This window comes from Strix aluco, chromosome 2, assembly GCF_031877795.1.
Source record: "Strix aluco isolate bStrAlu1 chromosome 2, bStrAlu1.hap1, whole genome shotgun sequence".
Taxonomy (NCBI): domain Eukaryota; kingdom Metazoa; phylum Chordata; class Aves; order Strigiformes; family Strigidae; genus Strix; species Strix aluco.
The window spans coordinates 40,586,033-40,604,328 of NC_133932.1; positions in this window are offsets into that span (position 1 = coordinate 40,586,033).

The following is an 18,296-nucleotide window of genomic DNA, read 5'->3' on the forward strand; positions in this document are numbered from 1 at the left end:
TTTCCCCTACAAGTATCACATCAAAGATAAACGATAACAGGCAAGGATGTTTGAAAAGCCTATGTGAAAAGTTTTCATCAAAGATGTGGCTCCTCCTCCCTACTACCATAGGCCTGTAGAAAAATTCCATCAGGAAAGCGCCTCTGAAGGTTATCTGGTGCAACCGCCACCTCAAAGAAGGGCCAACTTCAAAGTCATGTATCAAAGCTACTACTTAGATGTGGATTAAGGTTACTATTGCTGCTTCTGTGTGGATCTGAAAGTTACATTATGACTTCCTTTTTATCAGAGAATACTGTGAATATTTATGAGCAGTTATTTTATTTCCCAAGGTCTAGTTTTAGTAATGCAAAAATGTATATTTATTTGTTTTCTTTTGTTAAAAAAATACAATATAGGATAGTCACAAGGCAAATCACATGCAAAGCTGTCTGATTGGGCTTCTAAAATGCTTATGACAGGAAAGATGGATCTCAGCTTCAGAAAATTGAAATGTTTGAGGTTGTTAAAGTGCAAAACCCATTCCAGTTGTAGTATATAGGTGCAATCTTAGGTAGCTGCTGCACTCTCTGTTTGAGACATAGAAGTGTCTCAACGATGATCCATTTAGTCCCTTCTCCTGTGTGCATGTGTGCACGTGTGTTGGTGTGAGAGAGGCAGAGACAGCTGAGCTCCTAAAGCAGAGTATTGGTAAAAAAACCTTATTGTTGACAGTTAATTTGTCCTCTCTTATGTGTGTCTTGATACAATTAAATTAAGGTGTTTAAGGCTGTCAGAAGAAGAAACTAACTCCTATGACTTGTGCGTGGTAAATGTGTTGCCTATGGACTTTGAAATTTGAAACATTGGGAAGAATTGGAAAAAAAAAAAGAGGAGGAAAACAACATTGTAATTTTTTCAGGCTGTGAGACAGAGAAGTGATCTACATACCAGCAAGCCAGAGAGCTGATTGTTTTCAAATAGGTATCATGCAGAACAGGTGTATCTGCAAAACACACACCTTCAGTGGCAAGCTCACTAATGCAATTACTGAGGATCCAGAGAGACTGACTAGACTTTGTGTAACAGACATACCTCTCTCTACATATATAGAAGAAAAGAAAATCTCAGACAGATTGAACACCTTTGGGGACAATTGAAAAATGGGTGGCACGACTGTACATGCCAAAATTTGAACTGTTTTTGGAGTAGGACAGCCATGAAAGAAATGCACATAAAATTAGTAGCAGAGGACAGTTGAATGCTGAAAAGTTTTTAGGGTGGTTAGAGCTTGTCACCCATTTGAAAAGCAGATGCCTGTGTCATTAGCAGCAGACACAATGACACAGTGACAAAGCCAAAAGAGAGGTGTGATCACTGGTCAGTTTCCTGCACTGAACCTCTCCCCATCATGCACAAACATGCCAAGACAAAACAGGAGGCAGTAAGATAATATCCAAACTTAAGAGAGATATATGTGATGAAGGCATAGTAAGTTTGCAGCAGATGATGGAGGCACAGTTAAAGAAAACACATTAAGAAGGAGTACCTAGACTAGGGACTACTCAAACTTTCATGAACCATGTTTTAAACAGCTACATTGTCTAGATGAGCAAAACGACCCAGCTCATGCACTGCATGGAGCTGGAGAATAACTAACTAGAAAAACCTTGAAGTGATATTATGCACACTAGGCTGGGGGGGGGGCTCACCCCAGAATACAGAAAAATAAAAATCTGCAGCTATTTTCACAGGACCAGAAGAAGTATTTGGAAAATCAACAGCTGTCCTCGAGCTTAATTGGTTAGAAATGATAATCTTAAGTTAGAAATGATAGGTAGTACCCTGCTGTTAACAATGACAGTATTCATTCACTGTAAGGGGAGAAATCAGTGCTAAATTCAGGTACGATAGAAATGTTGGAGTCTACAGGACCATGGAATATATGTTTTCAGCAAATAACTTTTGGCATAGAGAGCTTTAAAATCACCATGATAAAAATTTAAATGGTGCAAGACTATGTAAAAATTAGCTAGCATGTATTTGCTGATAAACTTTTTAATGCACAGGTTCTCTACCAAAAATCTTGTCAAACTCTCCATGACTGCAGTGCTACTAGTATGTTGGATGATTGCCAGGAAAAGGATCCCAAGAAGAGAAGCATTCTGGTGCATCACATGTCAGAGTGTAATTAAAAGGATGGAAAATACCTGCAAATGACATTGCAGTAGAGGAGAAAAAGCAAATGCTGATCATCGATCTTCAATGTAAAGCAATCACGTGAAAGTACTACAGCCTACCCAGCGTGGGTTATGCTGCTTGTATGTTCTCTGTCATGTTTGGCTTGTGCACTAAACACCCAAACTAACATCTAACTAAACAACTGCAAAGCAATTTGTTTGTCTTTTGATATGTCACCTGTACAGAAGATATAGCAGAAGAAGGAGCAGAAATTAATAGAAGGACTAAAAGGAGTCACAGAGCAGGTAAACTAATCTGATATTAGAAAAAGGAGGCAAAAGGCATAATCTAAATAATGTGAATGGTAAAGCGATCAAAAATAGACTTACAAAATGGACTGAAAACTGCCCTAAGGATCATAATCCTCCTTTCTTCTTGGAAAACATTAAGAAGTAACACTTCAAGCAGCAGATCACTGCTGCTGTAGAAGAGCGGTCCATATTGAGCACACTGATGCCAGACGAGCAAAATCATACTCAAATGGAATAGGTATCCTGTGGCCCTCTTGTCCTTCCATCAGTAAATGTATGGCTGTGCTGTGACATTTGAAATACACCAAACCCTTATGGAATGGCCTCCACAAATCTCTGGCTTTTGCACTGTGGAGATTTCAGTGCGTGACACTAAAGCTAGTAAAGTATGACTTGCAACTGAGAAAAAAGTCAAGAGAAAAATCACAGTCGCTCTGACTACTTGTGCATTTTTATGTATAGGTGAAGAGCAAAAGAAGGTATGAGATGTGAACGATTTTCCAACACTTTTTCAACACATTTTCTCTGTCTACAGAGAAGCTAGCAGAAGTAGCAAGTGGAAGAGAGACACTGCATCTTAAAAATAGAGGATGAGGGGAGGACAGTTTGCACAAAAGCAAATAGTTTCCTTGACTAGTGGAGACATCTGGAGTAAAACAGCAAAGCTGACTGCTGAGAACAGACTGGTGATGAAATGAGGGAAAAGATGTGATTCCAAATAAAATGTTTTGTGATTCTGAGAAGACCCTTTGAGATGGTGAGCTTGGCTTGATGTTATGGAAAAGAACTGCCAAGAAATACATTTGACAGAAGTGAATGAACTAAGAGAAAACAATAGTCTGTCTGTTTGCTCTCTATGCTCTCTGTCTCACATTTTGTTAGAAAGGAGGACTGACATTCACAGTCTTTATTAGTTGTGCATAATGAGACAGTTGTTTTCCTGTTGGTTTAAGAAAAGCAAGGGAATAACTTGGCAATACTTTCACCTGCTCACTGTATGTGTGGGTGTGTTGAAAATAGAAGTATTGAGAACAGTATGTAATTACTGAAGAAGTCTCTTGAGCCTCTCCTACTTAGTGCACATTGTCCTGCACTGATCCCTTGTGTTGTGAGTGATCCCAGGCAAAAGAGTGCTCTTGCTGTCTGAATTGCCCTCTGCTCCTTTACTCTTCATTTCTGCCAGATATGCTTTGCTCTGATCACAAGAGGCAAAAGCTCATTTGCTAAGGACACCAGATAATGCATCAAAGAGACTGTTGTGGAAGTGGAGTTCACAGATTTTGGAGTGTGAAATGCCTTCTGGAGAAGGATTATTTTCTTTTGCCCAGGTTTAATACATTAACCATAAGAATGACAATAGAGAGCACAGCTGAAGAACAAACTCAGAATGAAGTCAGATGCAGATGCTTTTAGCTAAGGAAGATAAGGAGCAAGTTTGTCTGAGAGCATCCAGCTGAAGTTTTTCTTCTCCAAAGGAAGACTTTGGTTTGCAGGACAACTTCTTCAGCATGCCATTTCTTATCTCACATTGAAAAATCCTCTGAGCAATTAAAAAAACCCATCACAGCTAAGCCTGGGTCCCAGTGACTGGCAAACTCTCTACAGAGGGAGTTTGTGATGCATAAAGCAACTGATCTCTTGTTAGTACTAAAATACTAAGGACCTACTAATATACTAAATTTTAGTATATACTATATACTAAAATATATAGGACCTACTAAAACTAATTTCAAGCCTCAGCCTTCCCAAACTGTAGTAAGATTGGATTCGTACAATGTCATGCAATTAAGATCTCTCCGATCATTCCAATCTTCTGGGAAGAGAGCTAATGAAATGTTCAGAGAAAATGTTTAAGAGCCATCTTGGTAAGGGCTGAACAGGTGAGATATTTTCAAATGCAAATCTACTTACGTAAAGGCTCAAGACTAAAGTTTACTCTAAGGACATAAGTATAAAATGCAGTACAGGTATTTGTTGTACAAATTAAAGATTTTGGTTCTATATCTCATTGGACATTAAGAACTTTAAGAAGCAGATTAAAAGAAGAATATTTTCAGTCATTTTATAAATCTAATTTTAACTTGCTTATGTTTTTGATTATGTTAATATTACATTGTTAAACTAAATGAACTCTGATTTGAGATAATGAAACATCTTAAGCATGGGTTTGGAAATTGATACAGTATTCCAAACGGACAGTCTAGATGAACCATTTAGAAACCTATTTTAGGAACAACAGGTATAGCAAACAATATTCTTAATATTACAGTGGAAAGCAAACACGCATCTGTCCTGCTATAAGCCATTGCCATGAACTGAAGAACCTAACACATTTTGGAAAATAATCTCTGATAAAAAATAAATTCCTTCTTGACACAACTGTATTCCTGGATACGTTGTGTCCAGACCAACACAATGCCCACCACATACCTAAAATAAGGTTTTAATGTTGTCTTTAGAACTAGAAATTAGAAAATTTAGAAAAAGGTTTATTTCTCCTCATAGCACAGTCAAATAAGAAACTGTGTAACACAACAGGATGTGATACGAGTGCCAAGTAGCAAGGAACAGGAACTGAAATCTGTATGTCTTATGTTGTTTATTGAATTATTTGATCAAAAATGTTACTACTACTAGGAGCAGATTTGATGAGAACTGTAGTTCTATTTTGTTGTAAAAAGCTGTTCTGGCCCTTAAATGACTCAAAAAATTCCCTCCGATACCGCTTGCAATGCAAAGCGTAGACGCGGTGTAGTGTGGCATACGGGCTTTTGAAAATGTGGTTGTAGGACAGATGAGTGGTTTGGCTGAATTCCCCTAAAAGCCCAGTCTTCTAGGAGATGTAGCTGTCAAGATATTAAGACTGATGCCATAATTGGTATAATACATTGAGTAGTGTTACAGTTAGAGGCATGTTGTTATCTGTCAGTCTTCCAGTGAGTGCAGGTGAGGATCTACCTGTGAATACTGTCTGGTTTTGTGTGTGCTGTCATGCCATGAAATGCAGCCATGGTTGTGCAGCCCTCTCTTCTATTCACACCAGGGCAGGGCTTGCCCCAGAAAGTAAACATGAAGCAATACCATATGGCTCATCAACAGATGATCATCTAGCTCTCCAACGTCTTCCTTCGGCCCTTGGTGCTGAACTTTCTTGCATCATTGTTTCCATATATGCAATATTTTCTAATGTTTTAATTCTAGCTTTCCTGACTGCTTTACTTCTTTTTTTCTTGCACTTGTCTCTAGATAATATTGCAATATGGTCTCTTTGTCCTCCCATCGCTGATGTTGGAGTGATGCAACGTAGGCAAACTTTGGTGGAGCAATGTACACAGCTATACCAGTTACAGCTCAGATTGAGAGAAGTGACTTTTTATTTCTCAGTTTTGTTTTTCAGTTTATCAATTGCAACTTTATTTTTCCCTTGGAGGTCATCTGATGTTTTTCTTAGTAGTGGAGGTTTAGTAGGAAAAAATGAAGGAGAAAGAAAGAATTAAAAAGAGAGAGATTTGGAAAAGAAAATCTACATTATAGAGAGCTGGTAAATGCTCTTGTGATGGGACAAGGCAATAACATGATCTTTGTCTAGACAAATCTCAGAGATAATTCATCCTGACCTTCATTTCTGAAGGAGAAATTTTGAAGACTCTGCTCTTTTCTGTTAAAAGAATCTGCCATCATTTGATGATATTTAAGATGAGTTTTTGACTTTAATGACACAGAAGTAATTTCTCCTGGGGTAAAGTAGGATGTGAACTGGCAGGGTGTCAGCTGCTCTGTGGACACTGTTCATTCTCATGCTACTTCCCTGAAATCCTCCGGAAAGCAATGAAAAGGACATGAGCTTTGCCACATAACAATGCACTCCCAGGTGATTCTTGCCAAGCAGCTGGTGCACCTCAAGTTCATATGTTAGCTTTACCCAGAGTAACTTTCTCATTTGCACAAACTGTAGTGGGGCAGCTGCTCCAGTAGCCAGGGCCACGCGCTGAGCAGGTACAGGCAAGGGAGCAACGGCATGGACTTCTGCATGGGCTGCACTCTCCAAAAGCTCTCAGAGCCAGCGTGAGCCCTCAGGGGGCCACCATGGCCACCTCCAGGTGTGAGCAGCTGTGAGCCTGGGGACTCTGTCCAAACCTGATCATGATCTGTACTAGAGCCTGATTCCAGAGGAGGCTGGGACTCCACTGCTTTGGGCAATGCAGGAACATGGGGTACAGGCTCGCCAGTAGTAAGAGGCAAAGAGCTGACATATTAACACTTGGGTGGTCATGCTGCACAGCCAGCACTGCAAAGTAAACATTGATCCCTGACTTTGTGACAGTTGAGGGGACTCTGTTCAGGAGAGCGCTGGCTACAGTCTCCCCTGCTCTGCCATCTGGCTTCAGCCCTTCAGCTTCCCCAGGCGTTACCAGTTCTGGGACCTCATGTAACCACAGCTCCTGGGGCCGTTGGTTTCAGCCACAAGACTCCCTTTGCTTCAAAGGACAAAGAAAAACCCCTGAAATTGCTTTCTCAATATGCTGCACCAGAATGATAAGAAAGCTGGCTGGCCCCCAAGGCTGACCTACTTCCCTGCCATCTCCACCCAGGCTCCCTTCAGATGCTGTCATTCTGATCCCAAAGGCGGTAGCAGAGGCAACAGCAGCTGTGGGACTCTGGCATATTTGCCCCCACGGGTATCCCACTCATCCCCTGTCCTGTAAGGGATATGTATTTGACATGTTGATTTTCCAGAGGCCAAAAGGACCATTAAGCCTATTCTGACTCCTGTAAACCACCAGAGTCAAAGGGCTCTGAGGTCTCCAGCAAATGCTAGGCTAGAGCATTGCTCCAGAAAGACCTCCAGGGTTAACCCACAACCCCCAAGAGAAGCAGATCTACATGGCATTTTATGTTAGTGGGTGGTTCATTCCCAGAAGTCATTGTTCTTACTTTTAACTTCTTTCTCACTCTTCCTTGGTAGTGGCCTGAATTTGCCTTCCAGTCTTTGAATTCTTTTCTCATTTCTGTGCTGGAGTGAAAAGCCTTGTTAGACTGGCTACCTCCTTTCTACTCTCCCTTAGCCAGCCATTTGACAGCCTTTGTGCCACGGCATTGCTCTGAAGTATGTTTATGTTGCTTGTGAACATTGACCTTTCATTATGTTTCTTGCTCTTCCACAGTTTGATGAATTATTGACATGACATGCTGTTCTTCACCTGTACAGCACTGCATCTAATGGTGGAATAGAAGCAAAATTCAAAGTCAGTACAATGAATAAAAAGACTGATGGGCTTTAAAGGTGCAGAATCAGGTCCTTTACCTCTACTCCATCAGAGGAGCTACATATCAGACAAATTTTAAGCCTATGAACACTTCTGTCTTTTCTTAGCAGGGCATAGAAAATGCTGTCTTTGTTGCACTGATGTTAACAGACTGGGTCTTCCCAAAATGTTAAGTGGAAAATGTAAAAAGAAGAACAGAAAGGTAGGCAGGCAGACATCCCAAACCATGGTAAACACATTTTTAGGACTGGATGACTTGCATAAATACATCCAAATTAAGCTCTAAATTAAACTTCATAGGAACTGATCTTGTGAGAAGAAAAGAAAGATGGGCTAGACTTCATGCTTTCCTCCATCATCTTTACAACTGTACTACGCTTCAGAAAAAAAATTCCTGCTACAGTTGTACTTGTGGTGGTTCCCAGTTTTATTATTAAAAAAATGCAAGTTATTTGCTCCGTTGACCAGTAGATAGTTTTTTAAAAGGATCTTAAGTACAGGCATTTGAAATGTTCTTGGCTGCACAGGAAGATTTTTTTTGTGTGTTTGTTCGTAATAGTTAATATTAGCTCTTAAGTGGAAACAAGGAAATAATGCCTTTGTAAAGACAAATATTTATTTCATTATTGAAAGTGCTGTGCAGTCATTCAGCCTTTGAGGTCTGGAGTTGCTGAGAGACAACTTTCACAAGATGATTTAAGAGCCTATTCTGAATATTTAAGAGATTACAGGCTTAGTTTTCTACATCACTTAAGAGTTTTTTCTCCCTAGCGTGAATGAGTTGTGATCCCTTTTATTCTGCTCTTTAAGTATGTTTGTATTAGCAGTATCTATGTCTGCCATTCTGCAACAAATAGGATTAACATACTGACTGCTCCTGCTATACCTCAGCTGGGGTGCAGAGATGTGCATTCCTCTTTCCTCATGTGTGCATGTTTGCGTGTGCATATGTGTTTGCCATGCAGTGAGACTGCAAATAAAGAATGCTGTTGTGTGTGCAGCTGTGTCCCTCATCTGTTCTCCCACTCAAAACCTTTGGAGATTTGTTAGGAGAAAAAAGCTGCTAAGTCATGTTTGGACCTTCTCTGAGTGAACGGTTTTAGGCACTGACAACATATCTCCCCTCATCAGTGGTTGTTTCTCTTATTCCTCTCAGTTCTACTTCATTTCCAAAAGTAGGAGAGCTGAGGGTTTGTGTTGTTGCACATCTCCCTGAAGAGTTATTGTGTTTGTTTAAGGTCTGTTGCTAGAATTTAGCATATTTTGGCTGCAGGAGAGAAGACAACAGATGGTTAAGGAGGTCATGGGACAAGTTAGCAAGGCAACTTGTCTATAAACTAAGGGAAAGGTTAGGGTTATTTTTCTTCCCCTAATGGTTTTCACCCCCACTCAGGGTATAATATATCCCCTTGGTCAAAAGGAGCACTGCCTGTACAGCTCATAAGACTGCTCTAGAGAAAGCACTGGGGTTTTTTAAAGTTTTATTTATTTTTGCTTTTCAAAATGCACCAGGTTCTACATTGATTATATTTTACGGGAGGGATGGAATCCCAATTCTGTATGTTGCTCATATATTTACACAGCAGATGCAATCCACATTGTGCTCTGCTTTCAGAATACTGAGACTAAGGCAAGGGAAATGCACATATGTATGCATGCCTGCATGAGGCCAGCATGGATCCACAAGAAAGGTAAGATGACATTTTGTTAAAATGCTGTATCTTTCCCTTGAGCATTCCCTTTATGAGAACTTCCATCCATGAGCACAGGAGGTTAGAAAAGAAAGTGGTGGGAATGAAAACCACAGGGATACATTGGCAACACAACACACATCACTAAGACAACTCAAAATTCAGTAGACATTTATCTCTTACTTTGTTCTCTTCATGCCATACAGAGATTTTCAGTCAGATTTTAATTTGCTGGAATGAAAAGCGTGAGAGGATATGCAGTAAGAGTGTCCAGTTTCCCTATTCACGCTAATTTTACCGTCTGAACACTTGTTTTTCCACCAGGGACCATGCAAGATTTTCCTGGAATCACAGTTGGAAGGGTCTCAGTAGAGCATGCATGCATAGCGACTTCCTCTGCCCGTGCTCACACACGTACGGGTTCCTCGCTGTGACTCGCATGTATTGCCCATGCCTGTCCACCCACACAACCACAAAAGCAGAAGAGGCTGTGAAAACACGACAAAAATGGTGTAGTAGCTACTCTGTGACACAATGGAAAATGTTGCGCAGAATATTGCGTACTTCTAAATAAGTACAGCCGTTAGTTGCAAGGATCTGCCAGAGTGTCCGAGTGCCCAGATCTTATTCACTGTACAACTGAGGGGCAGCATCTGTTCTTAATGGAAATGTTGTGACCTTCATCAGCAGTGGAAATCGTTGAAAAGTATTTGGGATATTTCTGTCCCTGAAAGTTCTGCTATTTAGACCACAGTATAAGACATATATCTGACATGTATTACAAGTATTTGTAACTTTATTACCTCCTTGGGATTAATCAAGGCAGAACTCTCTTCATTTCTAAATAAGACTCTGTGCCAGTAACATTTTTTTCCAGCTAACTACAAAGTTCAGTAAGTTGTTTGGACTGTTTATATCCTCATGGCTCCTAGATGTGTTTGTTCCTGTATCACCCCCTAACAGTGTGTTTTAATTTTCATTGAGAATCTTATCTGTCGTTCATGTCTCTGACTGTGGTTTGGTGTGGAGCCAGTCCAATATGGTCTTGCCCAAGCAGAAGATATCCATCTGGCATTCTTGTTCCCACTGGAAGGAAAAAATCTTTGGAAAGTCATTAAAAGGAAAGTGAGTCCTGTGGGGGAGTGTATCTGCCACTCTAGTATCATGGCTCCAAACATTTTTTGTCTCAGTCATATTTTATAGAAAAGATTAACTTTCTGCTAACCAGTGGCAAAATTAAAAAAAAAAAAAAAAAGCGAGCTTGTTATGAGGGTGTTATAGAAATTGGTGGTGTTTCACTGGGTTTGTGCATAATGGTGAGGTGCAGCTGTTGAATACATGGGTGGCTATATGGCTGGGCTGCCTTTGAAGCTGCATTCAGAGACAGGCGGGGTTATTGCTCTGCTGAAGGGGTGTAGCATGCTGAGGAGAGTGAAGTCTGGTGAAGCTGGTCACTGTCTGCACTCATCCCTCAGCAACAGGCTTTGCCAAGAAGGTGAGGGACTTTGAGCCAGGGCCAAGGCTACAACGTAAATTAGTCTGGGCCTGACTTCTAGAAGGTGCCAGCAGAGCTCGGTTTCCTCCCAGCTGGCAGCAGTACTTGCTTTGAGAGTGGTCTGTATGGCCTTTCCTCAAGTGCTGAATGCAGTTATCTCTAACGATCATCCAGTAAAATAATAGTGTGGCTATAATTTAATGTGGTTGTTTTGGTCCTGTGTCTGCCTCTCATCTGTTGTTGTCAGACTGGATGTGAATTGAGGTTTTCTAGAACAAAAGAGTAACATACAGATGGGATTGTACTGGTTACATTGCCTTTATTTTCTGTTTTCCTGTCAGCTCTCAGGAGATTATGTTTTCTGATTATTATCCTATTTCTATTCAGATGTGAAAAACCTTTAAAATACATGTTTAGAAACAAGATAAAGTGCTTTCAAGTAGTTTACAGTGTGATTTTTCCCTTAAACCACCAAGACTCAAAATAAAGCTTTAAACTTGTGGACTGAGAAATCCTGCTCCTTTCTCAGATTCAGAATCCTGTATGGTCTTTTCAAAATGAGAAACATTTAGCTATTAGTTATAAAAAACATTGATTAGGTGAGTGAAAATATTAAAAAGAAAAATATTTTGTATGCTAGTGTTTATGTGAAAGACCTGATGGATACTGCTGGAGGTTTCCATCCTCCAGTCAGTAGGTCTTATGACTGAGTACATACAGGATTCAGTGGGGCTACCTCAATAAGGTATTTACAGAATCAAGACCTCAGTGGTCTACTAAATCACCACAGAGAGTAGCATATAACTCTCTCTGTGTAGCTAACAAAATAGCATAAAAACAGTCTCAACCCCATAGCAAAAAAGAAGACAATAATATGGTTGTGGAAGGAAAAAAAGCTGGGTTTTTTTAAGCACCGTGGAAGAAAAGTGAATAATCAAAGTTGCAGACTGGATCTGAGTCAAGGCCGTTAAGAGTCAACAAGAAGATGTGGTTTGCTTCAGTGAGCTCTGGACTAGGACTTAATACTGAAATGCCTCAGAAATCTCATAAATTTTGGATAGCCCCTAATCTGGGAAGCATTCTTTTCCACTCAGCAGTGGCTACGGTCCTTAATGTATCTACCATATAACTGTACTTGCAAATGTTAATTGAGCAGTTAGGTCCCTTAGTGCTGGGAAGATTATTAGCCCTAGTGAGGAAATACTTTGCTAGGTCTGTATTTCAAGCATGCCAGTAGACCACATCATCAAACATGACTCCATTGTATTAGGAATGTTTACAATGTTAATAAAAGGTGCAAGGATGTTTTTATAGTGGCTGTGGTAGAAATAGATACTGAAGCTTAGTCATGATTGCGCCCAAACAAACACTATCTGTCTGTGATTTAGCTAACTAAAAATGTGACCTTATTGTCTTTTGTCAGCATTGAAGAATTAAAATAAGCATATTTTATTTTTCAAGGGAAGAGTTCAAATGGTTTAACAGGATTTTCATTGTATACAAGGCAGTGATGATGAACCTCTTTTGCAGTTTATGTTACTTTAATTCATTGTGAGATGTGGTTCTGGGAACAGACTTGTTCTCAAGAAAAAAAATTGTTCCGTGCATGCAGGAAATGTGAGGCAATCTTGTTTAGTAGCTGTGTTTCTCCTAGAAGTGTTATGTGTAATTGCAAAGTACATATGTTTGAAAATAGCTGGTATCTTACTATTAAACGGAGATGGCAGAGATATATTTGGCTCTTTCAGCCTGAGGACAATACTCTGAAGTTCCAGGTCAGGTGAGGAAAATTTTAAAAGCCACAAGCCAAGAAAGTTAGAGGATCTTGTCTACCAGAGGATCAGATCCTAATATGGTGCTGAAGTACATACACATAACAGGGTATGCATTATTCTTCAATAGTAAAACTGAGACAGTGATAGGAATGGCTGGGTGTTTAACCAGGAAACTGGGACCAGAAGTCAGACATAGTCCACTCTGTTGACTTTAGGCCCTTAGCCCATATGGCTGAGCAGCTGCTCAGGTGCTCTCTTATGGGAGCTACTTCTAACTAAACCACTGAAGTTATGGCAACACATTTTATCCACGTCTAAACTGCTCCTTAGAGGTTTCAAACTCTAAATCAAAGTTTGGCCTCAAATACGTGACAGCTGTAGATAGAATAACAGGCATGTAGGTGTCTGGAGGACCTTTAAACATGCATAAACCACTTGGCTGTTCACCTCTGAACAGATGATGTGTTGCTTCCCGTGATTATCATGTTTTGGATGCTATCTGCATGACCTGTTTGTATGGTCAAGGCCTTTGTCTTGAGAGAAAAATACCTAATTGGCTGAAATTATTAGGCTACAATGTCAGCCAGGTTTTAATACCTTGTGGGGCAGTGATGCCATTAGACATAGTCTTGTTGTGGGCTAGATAGGGCAACCCTCTTCTCTCAGTTTGGGAAATGAGGGCAAGTCAACATTTTTTGCAATTCGGCATTTCTGGAATATTTATAATTTGAAACAAAAATTATAACTCAAAATCACGTGTAAAAATTTAACATTTTCCTCAAAGAATACTCTGACTGATAAAGATGTTGTTTCTGACATTACTGAGTTGACCATCTTTTAAGCAAATGGTGGTTATTTTTTAACCACCAATACCCTGAGCCCCCCCCCCGCCCCTTGTTTTTTACTAACTCTAGCGAGCACCTGCTCTCTCATTGGGTCATTTGCCTGCTCCTCTGTCCTTCTTCTCCCCTTAATTTTTTGTAAGGAGATAAACACTTTGTAATCTGGTCCTCCAAGCACATCCTAGCATGATAAGAAGCACTGTCTTTTCATATGAAAATTTTTACCGTTATTTTATAGAAAAAAGCAAGCTCACATAAACAGGGTCTTTTTTTACCCCAGAGACAGGGAAATAAAAGAAATGTGACTGTGGTTCTTCAAGAACACGTGCTTAAATATGTAATTACTCAAAAATTATATTATAGTAATTGAAAAAAACTTATATGTTTGGTGTTGTTTTTCAAAATTAACCTTCAGGTGTGTAATTTTTCCAGTTAATAACCCTCTTGCTGTCATTTTGAGACTATGCTGTTCCAGAGTACTGCTGTAATAGTGTTTATCTGCTGCCTGATCTGAGGACCAAGTGTCAGCAGCTTCTGCTGAAATCAACATGAATGGATGGCACTTATGCTTTCTAAGAATCAGCATCCCAACTCTGTGGGGATGGGCTTCTCCAACTAATAATACTGTAATAGGAGTAAAAAATTTGTAATGCTTTTACTTGCATGGATGGTTTATAGTCCTTTTAGTATCAGATACAGAGCTGTTTCTGGTTTTGAAGAACTGTTATTGGGATCACCTATTTCTCATAAAAGCATTGAAATTCTTGAAGAAATAAGTGCTGTAAATAATAAAATCTGAATGTTTCCACTTTATTAGTTCACATGTAATGATTAGTGCATCAGAACTAGAAACAGTCAGATGCCTGAGGCATGCAGAGACTCTGTGATTGCATGTGTGCCATTCTAAAGACACTTAGCTTTAATCCTCAACAGATTTAGGCCAAGAACTTTGTCTAGGACTTCTCACGGCTATGAGGAAGTTCAGATCTGGATCCTAGTGTAATATTCTGGGTTTAATTTGTGCAAGATGGATTCCAGGCTTCCAACATTAGCCATTTACTCTCTCTCATCCTTGTAGGTCCTCTGCTTCAAACTTTGGGTAGGTTCAAGCTCAGACCCACCCTTCATCTTTAATCTAATAAGTAGTCACTGTTTTGACTGGAGAAAGGCACTGCAGAGGCTGCTGCCCCCACCTCAGCCAGGAGCTGAGAGACTTAGGGAACAGGGAAATGCATTGCAGCTGCCTTTTGAAAGGAAATATTGTCACCTCTGAAGTACAAATTGGGCTTCAGCTGGGAAGGACCTACCCACCAAACGCTGAGCGCAAGTAACATGGGGAAGCAGTGGATTTTCTGAGTACTTTAAATAATCAAGAAACAGTTTGGTTTTGCCCATTAAAACAAGATTATCCATAAACACCCAGAGGAGGGGCCTCCGCCAGCACTGCCAGGAGCTGATAGTGCTGGTGGATGTGCTGGCCCGTGGGGCAGCGCGGGGAGGTGGTGGGAAAGGTGCAGGGCATGCAAGGGCTTGCTGACTCGAGCTTGGAAAGAGGCTCTCAATTCCTCTCTTTTGAGTATAGAAAGATACAGCAGTGGAAGTTGTTTGAGAGTGAATATGCCACTTTTAACAGGTATAAAGATTTTTGTAATTTTGGCTTATTAATGATGTGTATGGGAGAGAGAATGCTGGGGGGATATTCAAGGCCAGCTCAAGGCCACAGACTGCATGAAGCAGCCACTTCCACCAGGTCTCTTTCAGGACCTGGGTCTGGATGAGATCAGGGGAGAGGCTGAGATGAATTTTGTCATGTGCTTGGTGTTTGCAAGCAACACAGTGTCCCTGGTGTGAAGCAGTATGGCAAACAGCACACTGTTTCTTGAAACCTGGTGGTGTCTACAGGCACACAGAAAAAGAATTAATAAAAATGCAGGTACAAAAGAATGTACAAGCTAAAATTTTCATAGGGCTAATCGAGTCTGTACATAACTCACTACAGAGAGACCCTGCAAAATAAAGAAAAGTGAGGAAGAGAGAGGACTGTGTGCTGTGGCTCTGGTGCTGCTCCCACATGTGCCAACCCCAAACCAGGTGTCAACGGACAAGGCTGTGTGCAGCACTTAAAAACCTCAGTGATGAGAAATATGCCTGTATGAAGGGTTAATGTGTTTGGCATCACAAAACCAGTCTTTCCAACTTTTCATTGATGTGGTCAGGAAAGGTATGGACAGGTAGAAGGACTGGCATAAAAACCCATCCATTGCCTAAAGCCCCATATTTTGAATTACTGTGCCACAGAGCTGAATGTACAGGGTTTACACCACAGAGCTGGTACTGGCATTGGCACTGGCAGCGAAATGAGCATGCCTGCAGTCAGACACTGGATTGCGCAATGTTAACATAGTTTCCGCACAGGTGAGGATTTTTTCAACACACATAATTAAAAAATAGTTTAACAATAATTTTCATTGCATTGAATTGTGCTAATGTGGAAGAAAATACTCAGCAGTTCCTGGAGTGGAGGCGGTTGCAGTGAGTCTTGTATATCATAAAATCACTTAGACACTCTGTTATTCAAGCAACTGTTTCTATATTGGAAATATAAATCACAATGCCAAATTTTATTTAATTTTATACAAAAATTGGCATGCACAGAATCAGTTTTCTAGTCCCTAATGATGCATATGCAATAAAGAGACTTTTCTCCAGTAGGAATCCCCAAAAATTCTGAGCCAACAATACTATATACTGCTTGTGTACTGGCATTTCGCACAAGAACCAAAAGGCTGTGCATTATACAAGTACACAGAAAAGCACAGCAGAGAACCAAGATGCAAAAAATGTTCTCCAAGTCTTTTGTATAAAAGAAGTTTTTTATATTTTTTACTTTGCTTTCTTCTGGTCACTTTGAGGAAGGCTTGAAAGTATGATGAATAAAAAAGTTTGGGACTAATATACCAGGGAAAATTAGAAATATTATATTCTGGAAGAATCTTGACATCTTTTGCTAAGTAGTTCTTTATTAAAAAATCTTTTTTGATTTCTAGTCAAGTTTTTTAGACTAGATGTAATGCATTAGAGGGGGGCAGCTCTGTGTGCATATCACAGTGTAGCAGGAGTAAGATGTGCTTCTATTACATGTGCTGTTTCCTCATTAAAACCAGTGAGGAAGAATTTGCTCAGTCAGTCCACGATTTCATACCATGTTCGTTTGCTGACCCTAAGGCTTGTCAGGTATGCTCACCTTTTGCAGTATTATCAAAAGCAAAAGGACACTGTTTTTTTGCCCTGAGGCAGATATCTCTCAAGATGTTTCTGCTCTGAATTTAAAAATTGCTTTGCATAATTGTCTGAGTGCTTAAAGTTGTCTGCTGAGGATAATAATATGTATGTAATTAGATTTATTTAGCTTTTGATTCAGGTTCCCCAGGAGGACAGCTGGTACTTGCTGTGGAGGTGGTGTCGCTGCTTGGCAGTGTGACTGGCTCCTCTGCATGGGGGAGTTGCTCCCTGTCTGCAGGCAGCCTGCTCTTCCTTAATTAAATGATCCACCCAACACGTGTCATCCTTTGTTACTCAGAGCTCCTCACCTCTCCTTATGAGAAGCTCATAAAACAGTTACGAGGGCTTTGTATCTCAGAGCAGCTGAGAAGATAGGTAATGGTTTTATGTGCTGAAGATAAACACACAGCCGCCACTTCATTGCGGTTACTGTACTTCACAAAAAGGTTTCATTTTCTAAGCTGAATCCCACGCTTCAGCCTGCACCCTGTGTGCCCCTTACACCTGCCTGCGGACCAAACCCTGCTATGCGGGGTGGATGGGCAGCACATCCAAGTGGAGGATTAGGCTACCCAAAGGTGGGCAGTGGTGCCAGAGTGGATGCCCCTGGGTATCTGAGACAGGTCTGGGGGTACAATGTGGACTTACGGGAAGTCTGCTCCTGCCCAGAGACCGGGGTGTCTCCAGTGGCATGAAAGTGTTCAGGCAACTGAATCATTCTCCTCACTTCCAGCAGTTAAAATGGCCTTATCACAGAATCATTCAGGTTGGAAAAGACCCTTGGGATCATTGAGTCCAACCATCAGCCCTACTCTACAAAGTTCTCCCCTACACCATATCCCCCACCATCACATCCAAACGACCCTTAAACACATCCAGGGATGGTACTCCACCACCTCCCTGGGCAGTCTATTCCACTGTCTGACCACTCTTTCTGTGAAAAAATTTTTCCTAATGTCCAATCTAAACCTCCCCTGTTGCAGTTTAAATCCATTCCGTCTTGTTCTATTACTAATTACCTGTGAGAAGAGACCAGCACCAACCTCTCTACAATGTCCTTTCAGGTAGTGATGAGGTCTCCCCTTAGTCTTCTCCTCAAATTAAAAGTCCCAGCTCCTTCAATTGCTCCTCACAGGATTTGTTCTCCAGGCCCTTCACCAGCTTTGTTGCCCTCCTCTGCACTCGCTCCAGCACCTCCATATCTCTCTCATATTGAGGTGTCCAAAACTGGACACAATACTCAAGGTGTGGCCTTGTGAGAAGAACCACTCCAGACAGGCCCTTGGCCCTGCATAACAGGAATGGTTGCATTTTATGTTAATTTAAACTGACACTTGGGCTTGGGACTCCTCATTAAAGCCCTGAGCCGCGCATTTGTGTGAGTGAGAGGAAAGCCAGAAAGAGTGTGGTTCATGTCAGCTTGATCCTCCCATTGCTCAAGAGGAAAATTGCTTAAGAAAAAAATATCCTCTC